We start from the raw sequence: 22,676 nt of genomic DNA on the forward strand, positions 1-22,676 counted from the left end.
ATTTATGACCCAGCCTCAGAACTCACACAGCATTACTGCTGCCATATTTTACTGGGCACACAAGTCAGTCCTGAGTTTGTATAGGAGAGAATTCCACCATGTGGCTCCTTGGCCACTGTTGGGGCTGCACCCATGGGTTAAAAAGGGGACCTGATGAGGGGTGGGGGTATTATATTACTTATGGCTGATTAGCATTTTTGTATGGCAAAAACCGGACTTCCCTCGTGGCTCAGACAGTAAAGCGTCTGCCTACAATGTGGGAGACCTGGTTTCAATCCCTGGGTAGGGAAGATCCCCTGGAGAAGGAAATGGCAACCCACTCCAGTATTCTTGCCTGAAAAATCCCATGGATGGAGGAGTCTGGTAGGCTACAGTCCATGGGGTCGCAAAGAGTCGGACATGACTGAGTGACTTCACTTTTACTTTCATGGCAGAAACCAACACAACATTCTAAAGCAATTATCTTCCAATTTAAAAAAAAGAAGGGGACCTGAAGGGGCATGACAGGGTGCCTGGAAAGCAAGTGGCAAAGCCCACTGGGCAGAGAGAGCCACATTGCCTGTCCTGAGGGAGACAGGGGAGATCCCCAAATGGGGCAATACATGTTTTGTGTACCCCAAGTGTTCAGCTGTCACAGCAGGCAAACTCCTAGGGGGCTCACTCAGTACAGTGAGCTGATCTCAGGCTCCATGGGGGCTCTTTGTTCACATGGGTGAAGGAAGGAAGCAGACTCACATTTAACATGAGAGGAGAATTCACTTTCCCTGTTTGCCTTGCTGTCAGTTGGGCAGAGGAACTCTGGTCTTATACCTTGCGCTGAGTGACAGGGAGAAAGATGGTGTTGAGAGCCGATTGTGAGGTAGGTCTGAACCAGGGAGGTCTACATTTTAAAATTTCATATAATCTTCTCCAGAGGTAGCTATTATTATTTCCACTTCACAGATGAGACTACAAAACTCACAGAAATGAAGTAAATTGGCCAAGGTGTCACATACTTCCTAAATGACAGAACCAAGCAGGTAGCCTGGTCAGCCTGTACCATCTCCAGCAGGTGTGCTACCTGAGTCTTGGCAGACAGGCCAGGGCTGCATCTGCCCCCAGCCACTCTGAATCTGAGTGTTCAGTGAGGCAGATACTGTGCTGGGCACAAGTGCGGGATGCAGATGCACCCCCACTCCAAGCCTGGGTAGATCCTTCTTATGGAATTTTTTCTCCTGGGGAGACAAGATTTGGACACGTGAACAATATTCAGTCCTCCAAGATGACCACTAAGGGTGAGCCAGGTTGAGGAACAGATGTAGCAGGGAGGGGCTGGTGCCCTCTGAGGTCACTTCCAGGTGCAGAAGGACGCCACTGGGCAGTCATGAGCACATCAGCACTGAGCCCTGGACTCCCAACCGCACACCGTGAGACCATTCCCTCCTTGCAGGGAATCCTGGGAGATCTCTGAGCAGCCTGAGAAAATGGGAGGGTCCGGGAAACTGTGGGCTGATGGAGAAGGGGGCGCATAGCTGCTGAGTCTGGGTCAAGTGAGTAGGCATTTCCAGGCACAAGGAGCTCAGCTGCCCCCCGCAGGGGCTTTGTGAAGGAGTAATAGACGTGATAACACCTAGGCTGGGTGGGACCAGGTGGCACATGTGGAATACACAGCCTACTTCCTTTTGGGCAGCAGGGAGAGTATGGAGAGGCACTTGGAGCAGGGCCTGACCCATCGTAAGTGATCAGTGTGTTAATATTATTATTGTTGTTATTTAGTGGGAGAATGAGATGTGTGCTTTAGGAATATAATTTTGGTAGCTTGAGCAGAATAAAAATAGTAATGGTGGTATCTGGCTCCCCAGGTGGCTCTAGTGGTAAAGAACCCACTTGCCAATGCAGGAGACGTAAGAGATGCAGGTTCGATCCCTGGGTTGGGAAGAGCCCCTGGAGGAGGAAATGGAAACCCACTCCAGTATTCTTGCCTGGAGAATCCCATGGACAGAGGAGCCCGGTAGTCTACAGTCCATAGGGTCACAAAGAGTCGGATTGAAGCGACTGAGCATGCATGCACAATGATGGTACCTAAAGTTTATTAAGCACTTATGATGGGCCACTTCTTTTTTTAAAAAAATATTTATTTATTTGGCTGCATCGGGTCTTAGTTGTGGCGTGCAGGCTCTTTCTTTGAGGTGCATAGACTCTCTAGTTGTGGCACTTAGGCTCCAGAGCATGGGCTCAATAGTTGTGGCACACGGGCTTAGTTGCTCCGTGGCATGTGGGATCTTCGTTCCCTGACCAGGGATTGAACCTGTGTCCCGTGTATTGTAAGGCAGATTCTTAACCACTGGACCACCAGGGAAGCCCTGGGCCAGTTATTTTAAGTACATTATTGAATTCTTTGTGAGGGAGGTAGCATTATTTCCCCAGGGACATGGGAGAAGGGGACAAGACAGTGTATAGGACAGTAGTCCAGGCACGAGGTATCAAAGATGTGACAGGATGTGGCCGAGGAAATGAAGAGGGACGGCTGAAAGTGAAAAGCCAAAGTGTTAGTCGCTCAGTCGTGTCTGACTTTGTGTGATCCCAGGGAGTATAGCCCGCCTGGCTCCTCTGTCCATGGGATTCTCCAGGCAAGAGTACTGGAGTGGGTAGCCATTCTTTTCTCCAGGGGATCTTCCTAACCGAGGGATTGAACCCAGGTCTCCTGCAATGCAGGCAGATTCTTTACCATCTGAACCACCATGGAGGAATGACTGAAGGGAAGAGGTATTAATATTTAGTGGGAAGGAATGACCAGACTTATTGCCACATTGGGGGTGGGGTGTATGGATGACCTGCAGCCCAGAAAACAGGGGCTGCAGAGACCAGGCACAGAGGCGTGGCTTCAGAGGACATTTTGAACCCTAAGCCAGATTTCCATCGTGAAAGGGGTTCTTCACTTAGCATATATTGTCAACTGTAAAGCCAGGGCATCTACAAAGTTCCTGTTGGAATTTGGGGAGATCCTTAAGAGGCAGAGCAGGGAGGGCACCAAGTGAACTTCCAGGTTCTGGAAGCCCATGATCAGTGCCATCCTGGTGACAGCACAGGGCATACCAGGTGCTGAGTGGGCCCTCTTGCTCTTCAGATAGTCCTGGCTGGAAGGCCTCAGGTAGGTGGGGCTATAGGTAGGGAGCCCAGCCCTGGAGTAGGCATGATTTCTGGGAAGCCAGCAGGATGCTTGGAGTCTAGGGACAGGGGGAAGAGCAGCAAGGACCTCATTCTGAGTCAGCCTATGGAAGGTATGATACCTTTGTCCCTTTAAGTGGGTGGAGAGGGTCCGAGTCCTCAGCTGCAGGGGAGGTGTGTCCTTCCACAGAGCTCCCAAACTTTGGGATTGAGATGACAGCAATGATTTTAGCAGAAGCTTTGTCCTTTGGGGGTGAGGGTGCCATGGCAGGCCTGGGGAAGGGGCGACTGGGGTGGGGCGCAGGGCTGTTAGTCTGCTGTGGGCTTCTGAGGCTCTGCTGGTGGAGTATGAGCGTAGCCCATGCATGTGCGGAGTATATGTGGCTGGGTCTCCTAATTCAGGAAGATGCCTCTGAGCCCTGCGGCTGCTTTGGGGGGCCCCTTGCAGCATGAGTAGGCAGGCCCTGAATTTTGTGGGGTCCTCTCAGGGGAGGATATATATAACCACACACAGACCCCAGGGCGTCTGGGAAAGGCAGTCCTGTAGGCACATTCACACCAGATCCATTGGACAAAGAGACCGGATATTTTGCTGTTTGATAAACTTCATAAAACAGTGGAGCTGAGTGATTTTGCTGCTGCCTGAATGGAAGTATTCTAAGAACCCATGCCAAGAAGATAAATAAGGCTGTGGGTCCAGGAGGGGAGCTGAAACAAATGTGCAGCGGAGAGGTACATCAAAGTAAAACTAGCTCTCCTGACGACCCAGCTCTGAGTGTGACGGAGCGTGTGCGTGTGCGCGGGTGTGTGGCGGACCAAGTGTTTGGCAGACACTAGGCTACATCGAGGGGCCTGAAGATGTACCCTGGGCTCTTGCCAGCCCCTCTGACGGCAGCCCTGTACACAATAGGCCTGCTTGACATTTAAGTAGGATTAGGCCCAGCCCTGCTTGGTACAAAGGGAAAGCAGTGTTAGCCACTGCTGGAGATTCAGGCCCTACAGCCAGCCAGCTGGGGTTAATTCAGACTGGAATATGTGTAGTGAGAGGACTGGGATCCTTCAGTGGGCAGGGGCCTCAGTCCCTATTGGCCAGTGAAAGATTTATTCTGCACTGATGACAGGGGGTACAAGCTCGAGTGTAAAAACATCAGCCCCTCTCATATGTGGCTCCAGACTCCTCAGGGCTTGATGGGGCAGACACAGGAGCATGGAGATGGAAGAGTGTGTTAGATCTAGATGGAAGTTTACATATCATCTAGTCCAGAGGTTCTCAAAGTATGGATCTCAGGCTAACAGCAGTAACATCTAGGAACTTGTGAAACAGGCAGATTGTTGGTGCTCCCCGAGACCTACTAAGTCAGAAACTCTTGGGGTAGGGCCAGCAGTTTTTAATTTTTTTTTTTTTCCGGTGATATCGATGCCATCTAAAGCTTGAGAATCACCAGTGTACGTCTAGGCTGTCACCTTCATTTACACAGGAGGGAACTGAGGCCTAAAGACGGAACCTGTGCCAGGAGCAGAGAGCCAATTAGGACACGACTGTTTTCCCCCTCACCCATATGGTCTCAGCTATTTATTTTACATACAACACAGGGGGATTTTAATAAGTTTTTTTCTTAGAGGCAATTGTTATGTGTTTATGTATTTTCCATTTGTTAATAAACTATTTAGATCAGCAGTGTCGCTGGGGCCCAAACCATGGAGTTATTGGTTGTAAAGCTTGGGCTCCGGGAAGTGCACTCTCCTTCCAGTTTGGCCCCAAGTCCAGGCAGCCGAGTCCTGTTCCTGCTGCTGCCCTCAGGGTACCGGCACCTTCTTCCCCCCGTCTGTCCCCAGTTGCTCTCTCTGTAAATGCACCACCAGCCCCACAGCCTCCCTCTGCATCTGGATGTTTTGGTCCATAATCCCTCCCTCAATTTGCTGGGCCAAGCAAGGGTGGACGTGGCGGGATTAGTTTCACCCACTGGCCGCCTCTGCCTTCCTGAGAAGACCTGCCTCTCCTTCCGGCGCTCACTGTGGGCCCAGCATGTTTCCAATATTGCATCAGTGTTTTCCCCAACGGAGTAACGCTTTAATGGGGCAGATTTGTTCTCTGTACGGGAAACATGTGGGCCCTTGTCAGATGCTATGGAGCGAGTTGCCCTCCACCTCAGCCATCTGAGGTCACCTCTCGGGGGCTCCCGTCCCTGAGCCCTGAGAAGGGCAGTTTCCTAGATCTGGTGGTATGAGGACGGGACTTTGGGGTGAGTAACTCTTCTAAAAGAGCAGAACCTGGGAAATTCAGACAAGAATTCAGTTGTGGTCTGAATTTCCTAGCAAAAGAGGAAGGAAACAGTTTGCTTTGTCTGATGTAAACTGGACCTTACTGAAGGATCTTAAGTGGGAGTGGGGTGGGATAGGAAGAGAGTAGCCCACTCCCTCCTCTAAAGGCCTAGATGGTGACAGTTGGCAAGAGGGTGAGGGGAGAAAGCCTAGGGCAGAGCAGAGTCTCTGGCCCCAAACCTTAATAAACTAAGTCCCTGTCCTCCTGGGAACTTTCTTCTTCTGAGCCTGGGATTCTTTCCGGAGCCCTGAAATCTCTAAAGCTGGCGTTTCTCACCTTCAGGGAGCTGTGACACCCTGGGATGTTTTATTTAATCCATCGGCCTTCTCTTCTGCTTTTCGTGCCAATTGGGGGGCCCATAACCTGCAGTTAAATAATTAAAGGTTTATTTCATTTTGAGCATTTCACAAAGCCCTGGAGATAATTGGAGTTTCCCTCCAGTGTTGCAAAACCAGGTTTGGAAATCTCAGATGGAGAGGACATTGGGTAACGGATGATGGAGACAAAGGAGGAGAAAAGAGAGAAAGAGGTGGGGCTGGGGGAGGCATGGAGAGAGACAGAACCTTTTGTTTCTACTGGGTCTCCTGTCTGGGCTAGAGGGCTCTAGTCGGTTTAACAGAGTGATTCAGACCCCAAATGGTTGGTTCCGTTCTGATGTACCGGAACAGAGCCAGAAAAAGTCACAGCCGAAGAGAGACGGAGACAGAGAGGCTCCCAGGGTCCTCCGCCCAGCCGCTGACAGTATCATCCCAGAAAGAGACCTCTATTCTTGACTCCTTGGCCCCCCACCACCCCCCCCAATCCCTCCAACCCCGCAACCACAAGGATTTGAGGGAAGCCCCTCTTTACAAATGCGAAGTCTGCTGATTTGAATTAGGCTCCTGAAAACTCGCCTCCTGCCCCCGGAAGATTTATTTTATTAAGTGGTCCACACCTGAAAGTAATTGAGCCTCTCGGCATGGGTACAGAGGCTGCGGAGGGAGACCGGAGTTGCGGCGGCGGCTCCCATTTACTCCCGGTCTCCGCGCTCTGCGCCCCTCCGAGCCTTGGTCTCTCCGCGGCGTCTCAATTCTGCTCGGCCTTCCGCGCCGGCGTTGCTGATGGAGAGAGCGGTCTGGCGTGCGAGTGGGGGACGGAGGGATACGTGGGGCGATCGGGAATTACATGTGGATGTGGGTAGGTGGATACGGGTAGGTGGATACGTCCAGCGTTCCTCTCGCATCGCCATGTCACCTCTGGGCCCGCCGACCTCTGTGCTCGTCCAGCCGACCACGGTGCCCGCCCTGTCGACCCCGGTGGCCGTCCCGCCCGCGTGCCCTCGCCAGCCCTTAGCTCTGGCACAGGAGGCCCCGCCCAAAATAAGAATAAGAGAGAGATCGAAATAGATAAAAGCATTCAAAGTTTAATGTCAACATCAAATCTCTATAAAACCAGATCAAAGAGAACGGGCGCTTGGTTTCTTCCCGGATCACCCGCGGCCTTGAGGCTCAGGGGGGCCCCCCCGCCGGGGCTCGAGCCTACGGTTGCCCGGCGTCTTCTCTCCAGCCGGGGCCGAGGATTCCAGCACCGCCGCAGCCTGGGGCCTGAGCCCAGCTGGTGCGCACGCCAGCGGAACCCGCGCGGCGCCCGTGAACTTGGGGCCTGGTGAAGTAACGGCTTGTCCGCAGCGCGGCCAGGCTCTCCGGGAGCAGAGGTGGAGGCGGCGGACCGAGAAAACACGCGAGCCGGGAGCGCTGCGCACTGGGGCCCGTGACGGACAGACGACACGACGAGCGGGTGGCGGACCGGAGGGTGGGTGCTGCCTGCCCCTAACCCGCCGCTACGGCTCGCGTCCTGCTCTCATCCGGGCCGCAGGCCGTGGTGAGCAGCCCAGCAGCGAATTGCGGCTTCCCGTCTGTTGTGCGCAACAAGCCTCGCCGGCTCCCGCGCCTTCCCGGGGTTCCTGCGGCGCGGACCGTGCGCTTGCTTTCGTTTTCTTCTGCCCTTTCTCTATTCCGTTCTTTCATAAACACGTATGTGTTTCCCTTGCGCCTCTGAAACGATTCTTAGAAGGTGAATGACTATATGGAGCTTTCTTCTCGTGCTTGGTTACCGACAAATTTTGCAGGGCGGAATGAAACTCTCGGTGTTTCCAAAGAGACGTGCGAATTGAGCTGTTTTCTAATTACAAACCTGCGATCTCACAGAGCCTTCAAGGTTACGACCGCAAGAAATATGAAAGAAGATAAACCCTCAAATCTTGAGAATAAATATGGATAACTTTATTAGTAGCAAAATTATAGTCTCTTTCTCTCACTCCACATAAAAAAGAATTGTAAATTACCGAGGTTCTCTGCCTGTATCAGTTTTATGTGCTGTAGCATTCCACCCCTCCGGACATAAATTTCCATGTCTGCAGAGCCTGGTCATAGGTAAAACCACATGTCCATTTTGAGTGCCTGTGTATGCTGGCACAGGGCACAGTAATCTTGCCGCTATGGACAGTTCACGGTGATGGAGGTTGAGACTAATGTCTTTCGATGGGCATGCATGGAGGGCTATTTATATTTAGACACCTGGGAGAAATACCTGGGATTCATAAGGGTAAATATACCAGCCAAAGAGGATTTCCTTTCATACGTAGCCTGAAAGTACAAGAAATCCTCAAGCAGACAAAGGCAGAAAAATTCAATAGAGGCTGAAGAAAAGGTTTTTCTGCTGTGAAAGAAAGAAAAAGGAAGAGAAAGATCGAAAGGGAGAAAAAGAGAAAGAGAAGACAAAATGTAGAGAGACAGATGCAGTGCTAAAAGACAAAATGGATGGAAATTCACAACAAAGGGATGGGAATGTCACAAAAGACAGACTATGAGAGAGAAACAGGAAAAGGAGAGGAAGAACACTGTTAGGACAAGAAATATATAAAGAAAGATGGAAGGAGAAGAGAGACAGACAGATGGAAGGAGAAAGAGTAAACACAAAGAGATGTAGAAGAAAGGCATCAAGAAGGATGAAGAGACAAAGAGCGGAGCCCAGAATGGGGGTGGGGTCGGGTGAGGTGGAGTGGGGTGGGGTGGGGAGGAGAAGATAGAAGCCCTGGAAGCTGGGAGCCTTCCCAGGGCCTCACTTCTCAGATTTCCTCAACACAAGGGAAATCCAGGGAAGCCTTTGTGGGCGCCGTTTGTTTGCTCCAGACCCGGATCTGATGATGCCGTTGATTTGGTTTTTAAACAGTGGGTTTGCAGCCTTCTGGGCTGGGGCAGGGGTCTGCTAGCCATCCTTAAACCTTCAGGTTGGATTGAATTTCGGCCACTTTGATGGTCCTGTAATCGTCTCCCAGTTTTCCAATTTCCAATCCCCTCCACCCGGCTGGGGGTTGAAAAGGGACTTTAAAGACGCCTTTGATAACGTCTCACGGTTACATATTTCCATAACAATTTTCTTTACCAGATCGTTAAGTCTGATGTGGCCCCAGATGTTCTGGGGGAGGAAAAGGGAGCTAGTCCCCCTGTCCCAGCCTGCCAGGCACTGGAGACAGGAGTGGGGAGGCGAACTCAAGTGCCCCAGGACCCAGGACCCTCTTCCAGCCTCCTCCAGTCTCTACTCTCACTGTCCCTTCCTCCAGCTCTTCGTGGACCACATTTTCCAAATCCTTCTCAGAGCCAGGGACCCAACCTCTTCACACAGTTTTGGGACTAATGCAGCCCTACGTGTCTCTTTTCCACTCAGACTTCCCTATTTTGGATCTCCTTGAATGCTCTCTCCTTGGTGATGGTTGCTGGAGTGGAGAAGTTACTTTGCACTCATGTCTTAGTCAGATTGATTCCAGGTGCCCCTGTTGAGAACTTTAATGGGCCTTCCTGGAGACACAGTGTCCTTTTAAATCAGGAGACTTTCCTTCTACCTCAAATACATTGATATGATTTTTACTGTTTGAAAGGCTGAGATGGAAACAGTCAGTCAAACCTGTCCTACCCTTAAGGAGGGCAGCATCTGCATAGTTGGGGAAATAAGATGTATGCAAATAACTTGGGCTGAGGGCTGAGTGAGTGTGAAGAATGCAGGAAAGAGGTGTTATAAAGTGGCCACAGCGTTCAAAGGCAGCAAGATGACTGTGGCGGGGGACATCTGGGAAAACTTCATGGAGGAGGTGGCATCTGCTCTGAATCCCGGGGAACAGGCAGCGTTAGACTGCATGGGGGTGGGGAATGGTAGGCACTGTGGCAGGCTGATGGGGGACACATTTGGAGGCAGAGACAGTTCTCATTGCCCTCGCCCCAAATCAGACCTGGGTAGACACTGCAGCAAGCTTCACTTATTCATTTCACCCAACATTTGTTGAAACCGGGCACTGAACTGGGCATGTGCTGGGTGCTGGGACATAGGAATGAAAGAGACAGGTTCCTGCCATTCTGGGCATAGATCATGTTGCTTTAGATCGTGTTCCACAGCATTCTAAGGGGCTTCTCAGGGCAGTTGGAGCAGTGAAAGGGGGGGCCAAGCAGGTAGCTCCCAGCCCCCACCCCTACTGCAGCCAGAGCGGTTCCACTTTTTATTTACCAGGATTCTCGTGAAATTTCCTTTAGAAGAAAAGGTGGGGGGGGGGTGCTCTACTGTTTAAAAAGAAAGAAAATTCCTAGTTCATACGTGTTTATGAATTGTGAAAAACTGCTAGTGAATAACTAACTGAAGGAAAGCATGAGTGTGCATTTGCCAAAGACTGATAATCCAACTCTGGACACCTAAGTTTTGATTTAAAAGGCCCAAGGTCCCTTTTGTGCTTTTGCTGTCTGTGTTCTGTGGATAGAGTGTGCTGTTGTTTTCTCTAAAGTTGTCTTGCCACATCCTGCTCTTTTCTCCCACTCCTCAGTTGGTTGGGAGTGGCTAGGTTCCAGCTATTCCTGAAACACTCAGGGGTCTTATCCTAATGATATCCCAAGGCCAGACTTCCCAAATGCGGGCTGAACACAGCCAGTCAGAAATCCCACCCATTGCTTTTCGTTTTATCTCATGAGTTGCAATATGATAAAACGTCAGCAGGGGGCAGGACAGAAACGTGGGGCGCTGCTCTCTAAGGGCAACGTCCATGGAAAGTGTGGAAAGCCCATCTAAGCACTGCCCTTCTGGGTAGACTAAGATGAGTGCACACAGTCTTGTGTGTCTGCAAGAAGCTTACAGTCCCGTGGTGACTTCAGTGATATAATCCCCTACTCTTTAAACAGGCAGAGGAGTTGGTTGGAGTTGTCGCTGGAACCCCAACCCTCTTCCAGCACTGCCTCCATTCCTGCAGTCCCTTGTGCCCCAAGAGGCCTAGCCTCCCCTCAGGGTCCCCACTGGTTTCTCCGGCTGCAAGGACCAAGGTCAGGGGAGCCTCAGCATGGCTCTGATTCCCCATGATGACCCCAGACATACAGGGGGTACATTGACTATTGTGAGCTCCTTGCAGGTGGGATCCCTGAGGGACTAGGATGATGGAGCCCTAGGCTAAGACCTCACAGCTAGGAGAGAACAAGCCAGCTCTGCCCGCCCTCATCTAGGGGACCACCTTCCCCTAACCTAGGCTGGGGTCTGCCTACAGGCGTCACCCTTCCTAGCTGAGAGGGCTGGGCGCCCTTCTGTGCTGAGTCAGGAAGCATGTTGCTCAAAGTTTAGGTGTGCCTGTGTGCATACGCGTGTGTTTGTGCTTGTGTACTGGTGCAGGTGAGGGACTGGTCATTCACAGGTGTCCTCACTTCCAGCCTGCCCCGAGTGCCTTAGCCCCTCAAGCCAAAGACATGCATTAAGCACCCATGCTGCTCAGGGCCCTAGGCCGGCTCACTGGGAGGTAGAGCTGTGAACTAGACCCAGTCCCCACCTTTGGGGTTTGGTGGGGTAGACAAAAAGCTTCCCAGAAATGTGCCCCAGAGGCACCTTGCGGTGGGCTGGCCGGGCGGGTGTGCTGTGCAGAGTCCACCTGCGTGTGCTGGGAGGGGTGCCCAGCCTGCACGGCCCTGGCCACGCTTGTCCTTTCACTGCTGAGCCCCCTGTCTGGCAGCAGGCTAGCACAGAGGGGACGTGTCATTATTTGTTGTGTGGAGAACGGGAGGGGAGAAGTGAGAAGGCATTCTAGCATGGTGGCGTGGTGAGTCCCCAGCCAGAGCTACACCTTCATTTTAAGCCTGGGAGTCTTGTCTTTCAGGAAGCCCTACAGTCCCAGGCAAACCTGGAGGGCTGGCCACCCTAGCTTTTGCACCAACCTCCCCCCACCCCCCAACCACCACTTGGGAAATGGCCGTGCAGCTGGTTCCTCCTTGACCCTCCCTCTACACCCCCACCCCTTTCTCCTTCTCCCCCACCCAGCAGGCTCTCCTCTTAGGTCTCGTGGGTCTCGCTCTGCCCCAGCCATGACCCCCCAGCCTGACCTCCAGGGCTGCCCACTTCCCTTTCCCTCGGCCATTCCTGATAAGGAGACTAGAAGCAGGTTTGCCCTTTCACCTCTGCATATCTCTCCACGTAGCCCGCGGGTCCCCACATCCTAGGTCACATCCTCCGCATCCTGCGGCGCCCCTCCCCCCCCCCCAGGCTACAGGTTTTAGATGGGAGAGGACTGTGGAGATGAGGTCCTATCCTGGCCTATCCAGGCGCCTGCTCCCAGGACACAAGAACTGCTGGACAGGATGGCTGAGCTGACCGAGTCCCGCCCTGCATTTTGACTGACATTCTTGGTGGAATTGGCCGGATGTTTCTCCTTCGCAAGAGACACAGCCTCTGGCAAGACAGCTGTGCCTCCTTCAGCCCGGTCACAGCTGGAGGTGCTGAGAACCCAGGACCCATAATTCCTACTTTGGGGATAACACCACCAGGCCAAAAGGTCTCTAGGGAAGGGGTGTGGTGGCTTCTTTGGGGTGCTAAGAGGACAGCAAGACTCACATCTGAATATCCTCTGTTCTTGTTCTTCCGGAGCTCTGTTCTCTGCCTGGATCTAGGAACCCCACATGGACACTCTCACCTGACTTGGGCAGGCAGTCCTGTGTGGGGAGCACCTGATACACAGAGACACCTGAGGTCTGGCCTAGGCCAGATGCCGCTTAAAGATCTGAGTCATGCCCAAACCTACTCCTTATTTTTGATAAGGGTACCATTTGGGGACATTTTGATCCAGAACTTCTATCTCCATGAGTTAGAAGTATGATTGGGTACAGCTGTTATTTAAAGGGCATATTGTAGTGTTTGCTGATTCAGAAGCATTTCATAAGTTTGCAGTGTTTGGGAAAATACCATTTGTGTTAATAACATCAAATTTGTGGCCTTGAGATGGTGAGAATTGTATATTCAGAGAATTTTTGCCTTTGGTGAAACCTGTGAAAGTGAAAGTGTTAATCACTTAGTGGTCTCTGACTGTTTGTGACCCCATGACTGTAACCCACCAGGCTCCTCTGTCCATGGGATTCTCCAGGCAAGAATACTACAGTGGGTTGCCATTTCCTTCTCCAGGGGATGTTCCCGATGCAGGGATTGAACATGGGTCTCTTGCATCGCAGGCAGATTCTTTACAGTCTGTGCCACCAGGGAAGCCCTTTGGTGAAATCTAGCCACAGCAAATACCAAAAGCAACATTCTTGGTGGAAGTGGAAAATTTATCTACCTGCAGCCTGCTGGAGCTATAAAAGAAAAGTAAAATGCTCCTGCCCTTGATCCTGGGTGATTTGGGTGGTTATGGGCTTTGTGTACGAATATAAGATTCAAGGCTCTTGTTTCCATTTCTTCATGTTTTATAGTCATGTTTTTTCAGGCTTTCGTCATGTGAGTAGCACCTTCATGATTTCGGCCACATCTGAGTGCCACTTGTACTATTAACATTTTTCTTTAAATTAACTCACCACACACACACACACACACATACATGTCCACATACACATGAATATCTTTTCAAAGGACATTGTACAGTCCTACTATAAATGGAACACCAGTAGCACTTGTCTTAAACAGAGGGTAGCCAGAAAAATAAATAAAACTAAGGCATAGAATGTGATTACATTGTAGCTCGAGTTGCCTTTGGAAGGCCTTGAGTCTAAAGTTTGCTTTCTTTTGTTAAACAGGAATGTCAGCCACTGTAAAAGGCTGTTTAAGTCCCATCAGCCACAGTTTTAGTGACCAGACACAGCTATTATCCAAAGGGCATACTGTGATCAGGTCTGAGAGAGAAGTGGGTGGGCATGATTATTTCATTCTCTTGAGAGCACCATCTAACATTGTTTCCAATTCTACCCAGGGCACTGAGTGGTCCTGCCCAGGTGGTATTTTTCTCTGGCCATTGGCACAAAGCATCGACCACACCTTCCCTGGATCTTCGGCCATCAGACACCTGCTCACCACCCACAGGGAGAGGATCGATGGAGTTACTGGAGACAAGGGGTGCTGGTCTCGCCTTCTCTGATGTCGCCCAGAATATTCCAGCCTTAATGAGACAACCCTAGAAAGACTGTTTCCACTTTTCTTAGCAGAGCTACAGGGAATTTTCCATAATGATTACGAGAAAACCCCAAGCGTGAGAACAGGCAGGGCATGTGAGCTTGACTTCCTGCTGCTGATGACTCCCAGTGGTATTTTCCGCTCTGCCCGCTCCCCTGAGTGCTAGACTAGTATGTCCAGCTGTCCGCGTGTCCTCTCCGATTGCGGGCTTAGAAGGCGTCTCAACCTAACAAAGCAGAACCTCGACTGGGCCACCAATCGGCTCCTCTTGCAGGGGCACCATTTCAGCCACAGGCGCTGCCCCTCTCTAAGTTGCTCAGGCCAAAGACCCACATGGGCCCTTTCCTTTCCTCACCCCCCACATCCATTCTGCCCCTCATCCGATTGCTCCACCTTCCAAAGTATCCAGAACCCAGTGAATCACTCACCCCCTTCTGCCCTCCATCCTGGTCCATGGCCCCACCATCTCTTGCCTGGACGCTGCCCTGGACCTGTTCTCCTTGCTCCTCCCCATTCTTCACACTCCGAGGCCAAGAGTGATCTTTGGAAGAGAGAGGCCTGACTGTATCACTCCTCAGCTCAGACTCTTCCTGTGGCTTCTCCTGGCACTCAGAACTGAACTCAGACTCCTCCTGTGACCCAGGCCTCGGGCATTGCCTTCTTCATATCCTCCACCCCGGGCTCCTCCTACTCCAGCTGTGATGGTATCTTTCTGCTCCTCCAGCACACCACACACCTCAAGGCCTATGTCCCTCCTGTTCCCTCTGCCTGTGCTCCCTCCGTGGTCCTCATTGGCTCCTGCTCTGCCCCTTCTCCTTCTTCGGGTCCCCATGGAAATGGACCTCCTTCGGGAGATGTCCTCACCTCCCTGAGACGGCACCTTCCTCATTGTTCTCTAACCCTTTACCCTGCTTTCTTTTTTCTCACAGCATTTACCACTACTGACCTTGTTTGCCTGAGAAAGTCCATTTCTTTCACTTTTGAGGGATGATTTCACTGGATACAGAATTATTTCAACAGTTCGAATATTTCACTTCCCTTTCATCTTGCTTGCTTGGTGTCTGAGGAAAAGTCTGATATAATTCTTACCTTGTTCCTCTGTGAGTAAAGCATTTGCATATTTTTTTCCCTTCTGACTTCTTTTGGGATTTGTTCTTTGTCTTGATTTTCTGCCGTTTCGGTGTGGTGTGGTTTTGTGTAGATCTTTTGGTATTTATCCTGCTTGATGTCCTCTGCTGATGCTTAATATATACAGTAACATTTGTTTAAGATTTATCTATTTATTTTTATTTTGTGTTTTGACTGTGGTGGGTCTTTGTTGCTGCATGCAGGCTTTCTCCAGTTGTGGCTGGTGGGGCTACTCTTTGTTGTGGTGTGCAGGCTTCTCTTGTTGTGGACATAGGTTCTAGAAGCATGGGCCTCAGTAGTTGCGGCGTGTGGGTTCAGTAGTTGTGGCACATGGGCTTAGTTGCTCTGCGACATGTGGGATCTTCCCAGATCAGGATTTGAACCAATGTCCCTCGCATTGCAAGGCAGATTCTTAACCACTGGACCACCGGGGAAGCCTTGAGTTACATATTTGTTTGCTTATTTCTGTACTGTCTCCCACATGTAAATTCATGAGGACAGGGATTTTGTCTGATTCACTGCTTTATTTTACTGTTTGGAATAGTTTTAGAAGCTACTGGCATTCAATACATATTTGTTGAATAATTAATTAGTAATCACATATAGAGTCTCTAATTATGTTTGTGCAAGAAAGCCATGTCACAGCATGTAATTCACATTATAAAGTGTCATTTTATGTTTTCTTAATTTTAAATTTTTAAATTTATTCTTGCATTTCAGTATGAAATTGGCAGCTGCACTTTCTTGAAATAATATTAATAACAGTGCCTAGCACTTACCAAGTGATTACTATATGGCAAACGTGGTTGGATGGGCTTCACATGTTTTCACTCATTTAATCCTCACAGGAACTCTTTGAGGTAAGTATAATTATTATCCTCTTTTAGAGGTGAGGTGGCTGAAGCACAGAGAGGTTAAGTAATTTGTTCAAAGCCACATAGATACCGAGAGGTGAAGCTGGAATTTGAATTCATGAAGCGTTGCCCTAGTCCATGTGGTTTCGTGAGCTAACATCTGACTTCTGTCTGTCTCTGCTTTTTTTTCCTGAGGTGTAACTTACGTGAGCAGAGTGCACTAACCCGAGAGTACAGGCCAGCGAATGTCCGTGTATTCCCGATCTGAAACTAGTGCTTGCCTAGTGTCCCCCAGGCCTCCTGGTGTCTCTTTGAATCAGTTCCCCACAAAGTAACCTCTGGTCTAACCTCTGTCACTAATTGATCTTGGGAAGAACTGCCTTTTATCCTCTTTATGTTTTTTAAAAAGTGTTAGCATACTTTTATCTGTCTTTAATGTCCTTACTTGATTAAATGAAGAGTAAGAACAGTAGGTGATAATTTCAAGGAAATCGGGCGCTGCTCTCCCCTGCCTGGCCCCGCTGTCAGCTGCCTTCCCGAGTCTCCCAGATTGAGGGAGAGGTGGGCCTTTTTGAGAAAATTCCGCACGCTTGTCACAGCGTCAGGCCTCTGGCAGCTATTTGAAACACCTGCTGGTGGATGGATGGATAGACTGACTGGTCCTCCTCTGAGATGCCCTATCCCTGCCCTTAAGGGGCTCCCAGGGAGAGGACCGTCTTTGTCTGGGTTGAAGGCTCCAAGCTGCTGGCTGGTGAGATCAGTGGCTTCCAGCCTGGTACCAGGAACTGAACATCACCTTCTGGAGTCCCCTGGCTGGACACCCACACCCCCACCCCATACTCACAGGATGCTCACCACCCTTGCCAGCACTCTCCAGTTCTCTCCCAGAAGGCCCAGCCCCTTGCAGAACGTCCATAGGGTCTGCTTCTGCCTCTAGCCTTCTTCTTCCCCCTGCCTGGCCGGGGACTAGGGTGGGGCAATCCAGGATTGAAGCCAGGGTGGATGGCGCATTCCAGGGCTGACGGAGGAGGGGGGTGGGGGGCGGCAGGGGGCGCGGTGGGGAGGAGTGGTGCTGTTCAGATGTTTCTCTGCAAGTGGCTTGGGCCCAAAATCCTGCAACTATTGCCCTTGGAAGCCCAGAGTGTCCTGTGGCCCTCTGTGGCCCTGATGGTCATTCCATCCCCGACATCTCCAACACATGCATGCACACACACAGGTGCACACACGCATGCACATGCTCACACATGTGCACATACATCCTGTCAGAGAACAGAAGGGGCAGTGACAGTTGGAGGGTCCCAGTTCCCAGTCTGAAGGTCCCTTCGCCTTCTGCCATTTACCCCTGGCCTTGTTCCCATTTTCTTCCCAAACTTTTGAAATACTCAGGAGCACCTGGGAGCCACTGCATATTTTTATTTTAGTAAGCCCAGGCGAGAGAGTGAGAAAGAGATGGTGTACAGGCACAGGCGAGGCTGCACGGCGAACCGCCTGGGACCTAGTAGGACTCACAATGAAGGAACATGATCTTTATCCAGATTAAAGCATGTGGTGGGCCCTTCAGTGTACTGGGCACATGGCCAGATGGGGATGGGGCAGGCATGGCATTCCTCCTGGAGGGATTCTAAGGGGCAGAGTTGTATAGCATCGGGTTTGGGGGTATGGGGGGAGTCCTGTTCTTCCCCTCCATGGCACTCCACGTGGCCAGGCTAGCCACAAGCTGCCAGGTTCCCTGGCCTTCTGCAGCGGCCCAGAAGGGGCAGGAGTGGGATGGAGACTCAGAACCAGAGCTGTCTCCCCTGCTCCAGCCCCTTCTAGTGCCTTCTCAGAACTCACCGACTTCACAATCCCTGGCCTCCCCACTCCCCGGGCCCTTCCCTGAGTGTCAGCAGCAATTTCCTGGCAGACCTGGTGACAGTAGCCTGAGCCGGCCCAAGGGAAACCCAATGCCATGGTGTCAGCAGCGGGTGTCCCTTGGTGTCTGGGGAATGGGGCTGAGACTGTGCAGAGCTAAGCTGCCCGAGGGGGTGGAAGGGTTGTGATCACCCTGCCCCCATGGTCCCTGTTCCTTCCATACTTAGTGCGGACAGCTGTGCCCACTCCGCCTGCACCCGAGGACCCGGGCAAAGATACCTCTTTCCTCTTCACAGCTGGACCAAAGCTAAAAAGTCACCCACACACTGAAGACAGTGCCTGGGGGTACCAGTGCCGGGCTCTGAATCAGCACACGCTCTTTTTGATCTCGCTCCAGCATGCAGAGAGATGGCTTCATTCCAGATCCCATTGACGGCCAACAGTTCATGCCTTCTGCCCCTGCTTTTACTTTGCTGCTGGGTCTGTGCATGACACCCACTTTTTCTGTGGTCCAGAATGCTCGTTATGGGAAGACTGGGTCTCCTCCCATCTGTATCCCCCTCGGGTCAGTAGGGTATTTGCCAAGGACTGGTCCCTGAGAGTGGAGGCTGCTCATATTTTGTTTAGTCCAATTGCCACTTAACACACTGGGGTACTTACACGTGTGTGCGTGCTAAGTCGCTTCATTCCTGTCTGACTCTTGGTAACCCTATGGACTGTAGCCTGCCAGGCTCCTCTGTCCATGGGGGTTCTTCAGGCAAGAATACTGGAGTGGGTTGCCATGCCCTCCTCATGAATAGAGGAATACTTCTATTTGAAATTTGACTAATGTGGCCCTAGTGTATGCACATTTTCCTGAATAATGTGTGCATCCCCTGCCTTTGGCACAGAGCAGGGGAAAGTCCAGTTTGGCTGCTTTGGACTGGATCCACTCGACCTACAGAAGGGTGGTGAGACTCACAATGAAAGGGCAGCTCTGACCCTGATCCCAGCCTGGGAGGGCTGGGAGATGCATCCAGAGGCCTGGGCCAATGGGCCAATGGGCATTCATTTGCTTTGGGCCTCAGTCTTGGCTACTGTCCAGTTAAGCTCTTTTCTCAGGGCCATCAGATCTCTGTTGTTGTTACTAGAACTTCTTTCACATGGGCCATCTGTTCAAGAGCCCCCTGCACCCCTGTCAGTCTTCTGCCTGGGGCATAGCTGCAGACTCAGTGCTTGAGGCTGGTGGGTCTCTTTTCTGGGAGCCGTGGAATGTTGCCCCTGGGATTCATCTTAGAGTTTGCCTGAAAGTCCTGTCTCCTCCTGTCTCTTCCTCCAGAAGAGGAAACTGAGGCTGAAAATGGCAGGAATTTGCTCAGGCCTGCCCAGTCATCGGAGAATCTACAGCCCAGGTCTCCACATCCAAGTCCCTGCTGGCCTGGCCTGTAAGACGTCCCCTGTTCCACAAGTACCGAGTGCTTGTCGTGTGCAGAGCTCTGCACTGCGCCTCAGTGTGTGTGTGTGCACATGCTCAGTCATGTCCGACTCTTTGCAGCCATGGACTGTTGCCCACCAGGGTCTTCTGTCCATGGAATTTTCCAGGCAAGAATATTGGAGTGGGTTGCCATTTCCTCCTCCAGGGGATCTCCCCAACCCAGGGATTGAACCCGCATCTCTTGCATCTCCTGCATTGGCGGGTGCATTCTTTACCACTAGTGCCACCTGGGAAGCCTGTGCCTCAGGTTAGGTAAGAATGTCTCCAAATGAAATATTACAGTTGTTCTCAAACTTGTGGATTTTATGGACCAATTAAAAATTAAGGGGATGGACATAGGTTTGACAATTATAATTTTCCCAAAAACAGGTTTTCCAGAAGTCCTACTTTCATCATGTTTTGTAACAAGAAAGAAAGAACATTTAAAATCAGAACAGGAACGATATTTCAAATTTAAAAGCTGACTAAATGTTACCATATTTTATTGTTTTTAGTTGCTAAGTTGTGTCCAAATCTTTTGCGACCGCATGGACTGAGCCCGCCAGGTTTCCTTTGAACATGGGATTCCCCAGGCAAGAATACTGGAGTGGGTTGCCATTTCCTTCTCCAGGGGATCTTCTCCACCCAGGAATCGAACTCATGTCTCCTATATTAGCAGGTGGGTTCTTTACTACTGAGCTACCAGGGAAGTTCAAATGTTACCATATAAGGATTATTGATTTTTCACTTTCACCTCTGACTGGCAAAAGTGTCATCATGGACCGAAACCCATCTGTGAACCTGAATTAGAAGACCTGGTTCTGTCCCGAGGAGCTCATGTTTTGATCTAAGGGGACCTGGGGATTAGCTCAGACATCCTCTGGGCGAGGATGGCCCACAGTGTTGGAGTGTGATTGGCACATGGACGGAGCCAGTCCAGGCCTTTCTCCTGATGCCCAGAGGCTGGGGAATAGGAGAGTTCTGGGGAACGCCTCTGGGAGCTCTGTCCTCAGCTGTCTGACGTTATCGTTTCCATCTGGAGGCTTTGATCTGAGAATTAGCCGAGGCTGTCCCATCCATGGAGGTTCGAGCACTGGCCAGAAAACCTGAGCCTGAGGTCATTGTACCAACTTCTCTTCTTGGCTGTGTGACCTTGGACTAGTCCCTGAATCTCTCTGGGCAGCTTTCCTTGGCTCACAGGGCACATGTAAAGATAACCTCTCGTATAGCAAGTATACAGTCGTATGGCCACAGGGGCTTTTTAAAAAGCAGTTGCTCCAAGATCCCAGAGCACCCTCTGGCTCCCTCTTCAGAACCCTTCCCCATACCCCATGGCCCCCAGGTCTTCATGTAACCTGAGATCTACCCAGGGAGATCATTGTTTTCCCAGCCTTTTGCTCCTTCAGGCCTTGATTCCCTCAACATGACCCTGACACCTCGCAATTGCCCCTGGGTTCTGTGTGGTTGACTCACTGTCAGCACCTGTCCCCTCTGGTGCCAGCTCCAGCCCAGATACCCTTGCTTGGATTCTGTGGTGACCCCAGGCAGGGGCTCTTCCTGCCATCGGGTGGTGGAGACTGCAGTTGACTCTTCCTCGACTCCTTTCCATTATCCCTCATTCCAAAGGCCAAGAGGAGCCAAAAAAATGATTCTCTGTTGGCTCTTCTGGGCTCCAGGGGCTTCCCCCAGCCTCACAGCATCCTCCCCTCCTGCCTCTTGTCATGCCAGCAAGAGGGACTTGATGGGACTGCTGGCTGCTGGCCCTCTGCAGGCTTAGGGAAAACCCTGTCTTTCCCTCCCTCCTTCCTATCCTTTTCATCCTTCCTCCAGCCCCCTGGCCCCCCAGGTCCTTTCCTTCTCAGCCCTTATCTGCCCCAGGATCTGACCTGCAGATGCACTCATGGCTCGGCGTGCTCCTGACCCTGGGATGGCATCACCGCCCAGCCTGCCTGCCCCGGGGCCAGCTCCGGCCTGCTCTCCTTCCCTTTAAAAGCCCCCATGTCTTGAAGCTGATTAAAACAAACACAGCTCATATTTTTGTTCTTAATCCAATTCTGCGCTGGGTTAGGGTTGGGGAGGGAGGATAGGATGACAGAAGCACATTCCTCGCCGTGCCAGGAGAACCAGACCAGGTGCCCGCCAAGAACTCTGCAGCGGCTGGGGCGGCCATGGGCCCAAGTGGGGTGCTGCCTGACCTTAGCAGAGCCCCTCCCTGAGCAGGTCAGGAGGAAGGGCACGCTCTCCAGGCCCTCCCAGGAGGGGAATGAGAGGCCCTTCCGGGAGCAGAGGAGCCAGCTGGGGGGCAGGGGCTCCAAATAGAGGCCTTTATTCTCTCTAGTCTGGAAATAAGACAAGATCCTCTTGTCTCAGCCAAGCCCTGCCAGTGACATCCGTGCTTAGCACTTGGCCTTGGCATTCCTTAGGACACACAACCCCAGACGTGCTGTGGACACCTTCCCTTGGTAGATTTGGCCCATAGGCCCCCGAGGACTCTTACTGTCTGAGCCAGAAGTGATGCCTCCATCACCCGGAAATTCCCAATGAAAGGACTGCCTGCCGCAGAACATGGAGAGAAGGGAGGGCCCAGTGATGCTGTATACAGTCCAGAGGCCTGGGCTTGAACCTTCCCCTGCCACCTACCTGTTATAGTGTGGCAAGTTATTTCATCTCTTACACTTCAGTTTCATCGTCTGTAAAATGAGGGTAGAAGCAGCAGTACCCGCCTCATAGGAGTGTGAGCTGAGAACACAAACACTAAGAACAGTGTCTGGCCCTGTATTGTAAACTGCACTAAATATACGATCTCTATTTGGCATGTACTGGAATCCCAGGGATGGGGGCCCCTGGTGGGCTGCTATCTCTGGGGTCGCACAGAGTTGGACACGACTGAAGTGACTTAGCAGCAGCAGCAGCAGCAGTACTATATTCTGGAGCCATACTATATGCCACTACTATAAGAAATCTTGATTGTTGTTGTTTGCGAAGGCAGCTGGAGGTAATCCTGGGTCCATCATCTGATAGCTGTGTGGTCCTAGGCAATCATGCCTGTTCTGTGTGCCTCAGTTTTGCACCTGTAAAATGTGAGCAGCCTCAACCTCAGAGGGTGATGGTGAGGTTTAAACATAATGATAACCATGGAAGCCCCTGGCACTGTGCATGGCCTATGTTTATGGAATCTTAAAAAATTATGTGATCTCATTGTTAAATGAGACCTTAAGAGACACTCTGGTACAAGAGAGGAGGGAGGAAGATGGTTAAATCAAATAAAGATGGAAAGAGGAGAAAGAAAAGGTAAAAACAAAGTGAAATGGTCCACAGCATGAGAATTGGAGGGAGACTAATGAAGAGGAAGAGGAGAGAATGACAAGGGAGAGGAAAAACAAAAAAAAGAAAAGAGCAGAGAAGGAGCTTGATAGAGAAGACAATCAAGAAGGGAGGGGCAGTGAGCAGGATGGAGCGGGGTTCCTGGCAGACCTCAGTGAGGGGTCTTGGG

The 22,676-nt window shown here is 51.2% G+C and overlaps 3 long non-coding RNA genes across 4 annotated transcripts in view; 2 read left to right on the plus strand and 1 right to left on the minus strand.

Moving 5' to 3' along the window:
• Positions 1 to 15,463, plus strand: part of LOC147376005 (uncharacterized) — a 22,751-nt gene extending 7,288 nt beyond the window's left edge. Inside the window, exons 1-2 of one of the 2 annotated variants that reach the window (XR_015160627.1) lie at positions 6,463 to 6,646; positions 13,698 to 14,716. This is a non-coding gene — a long non-coding RNA (uncharacterized LOC147376005). Of the gene's footprint in view, positions 1 to 6,462; positions 6,647 to 13,697 lie in introns of those variants that run through there. The other variant, XR_015160626.1, reaches the window with a different exon arrangement.
• LOC147376006 (uncharacterized) lies at positions 4,521 to 6,174 on the minus strand. The gene is made up of 3 exons (XR_015160625.1): positions 6,034 to 6,174; positions 5,747 to 5,833; positions 4,521 to 4,652 (listed from the first exon to the last, which is right to left on the minus strand). It is a non-coding gene; the product is annotated as an uncharacterized LOC147376006 (long non-coding RNA).
• Positions 15,464 to 15,745: 282 nt separating the features above from the next.
• LOC147376007 (uncharacterized) lies at positions 15,746 to 21,215 on the plus strand. The gene is made up of 3 exons (XR_015160628.1): positions 15,746 to 15,885; positions 19,699 to 19,862; positions 21,014 to 21,215. It is a non-coding gene; the product is annotated as an uncharacterized LOC147376007 (long non-coding RNA).
• The last annotated feature ends 1,461 nt before the right edge of the window (positions 21,216 to 22,676 follow it).

This window comes from Bos grunniens, chromosome 3 (genome assembly GCF_055505025.1).
Source record: "Bos grunniens cultivar Pamir isolate PY7600 chromosome 3, Bosgru_T2T1.0, whole genome shotgun sequence".
NCBI classification, from domain to species: Eukaryota; Metazoa; Chordata; class Mammalia; order Artiodactyla; family Bovidae; genus Bos; species Bos grunniens.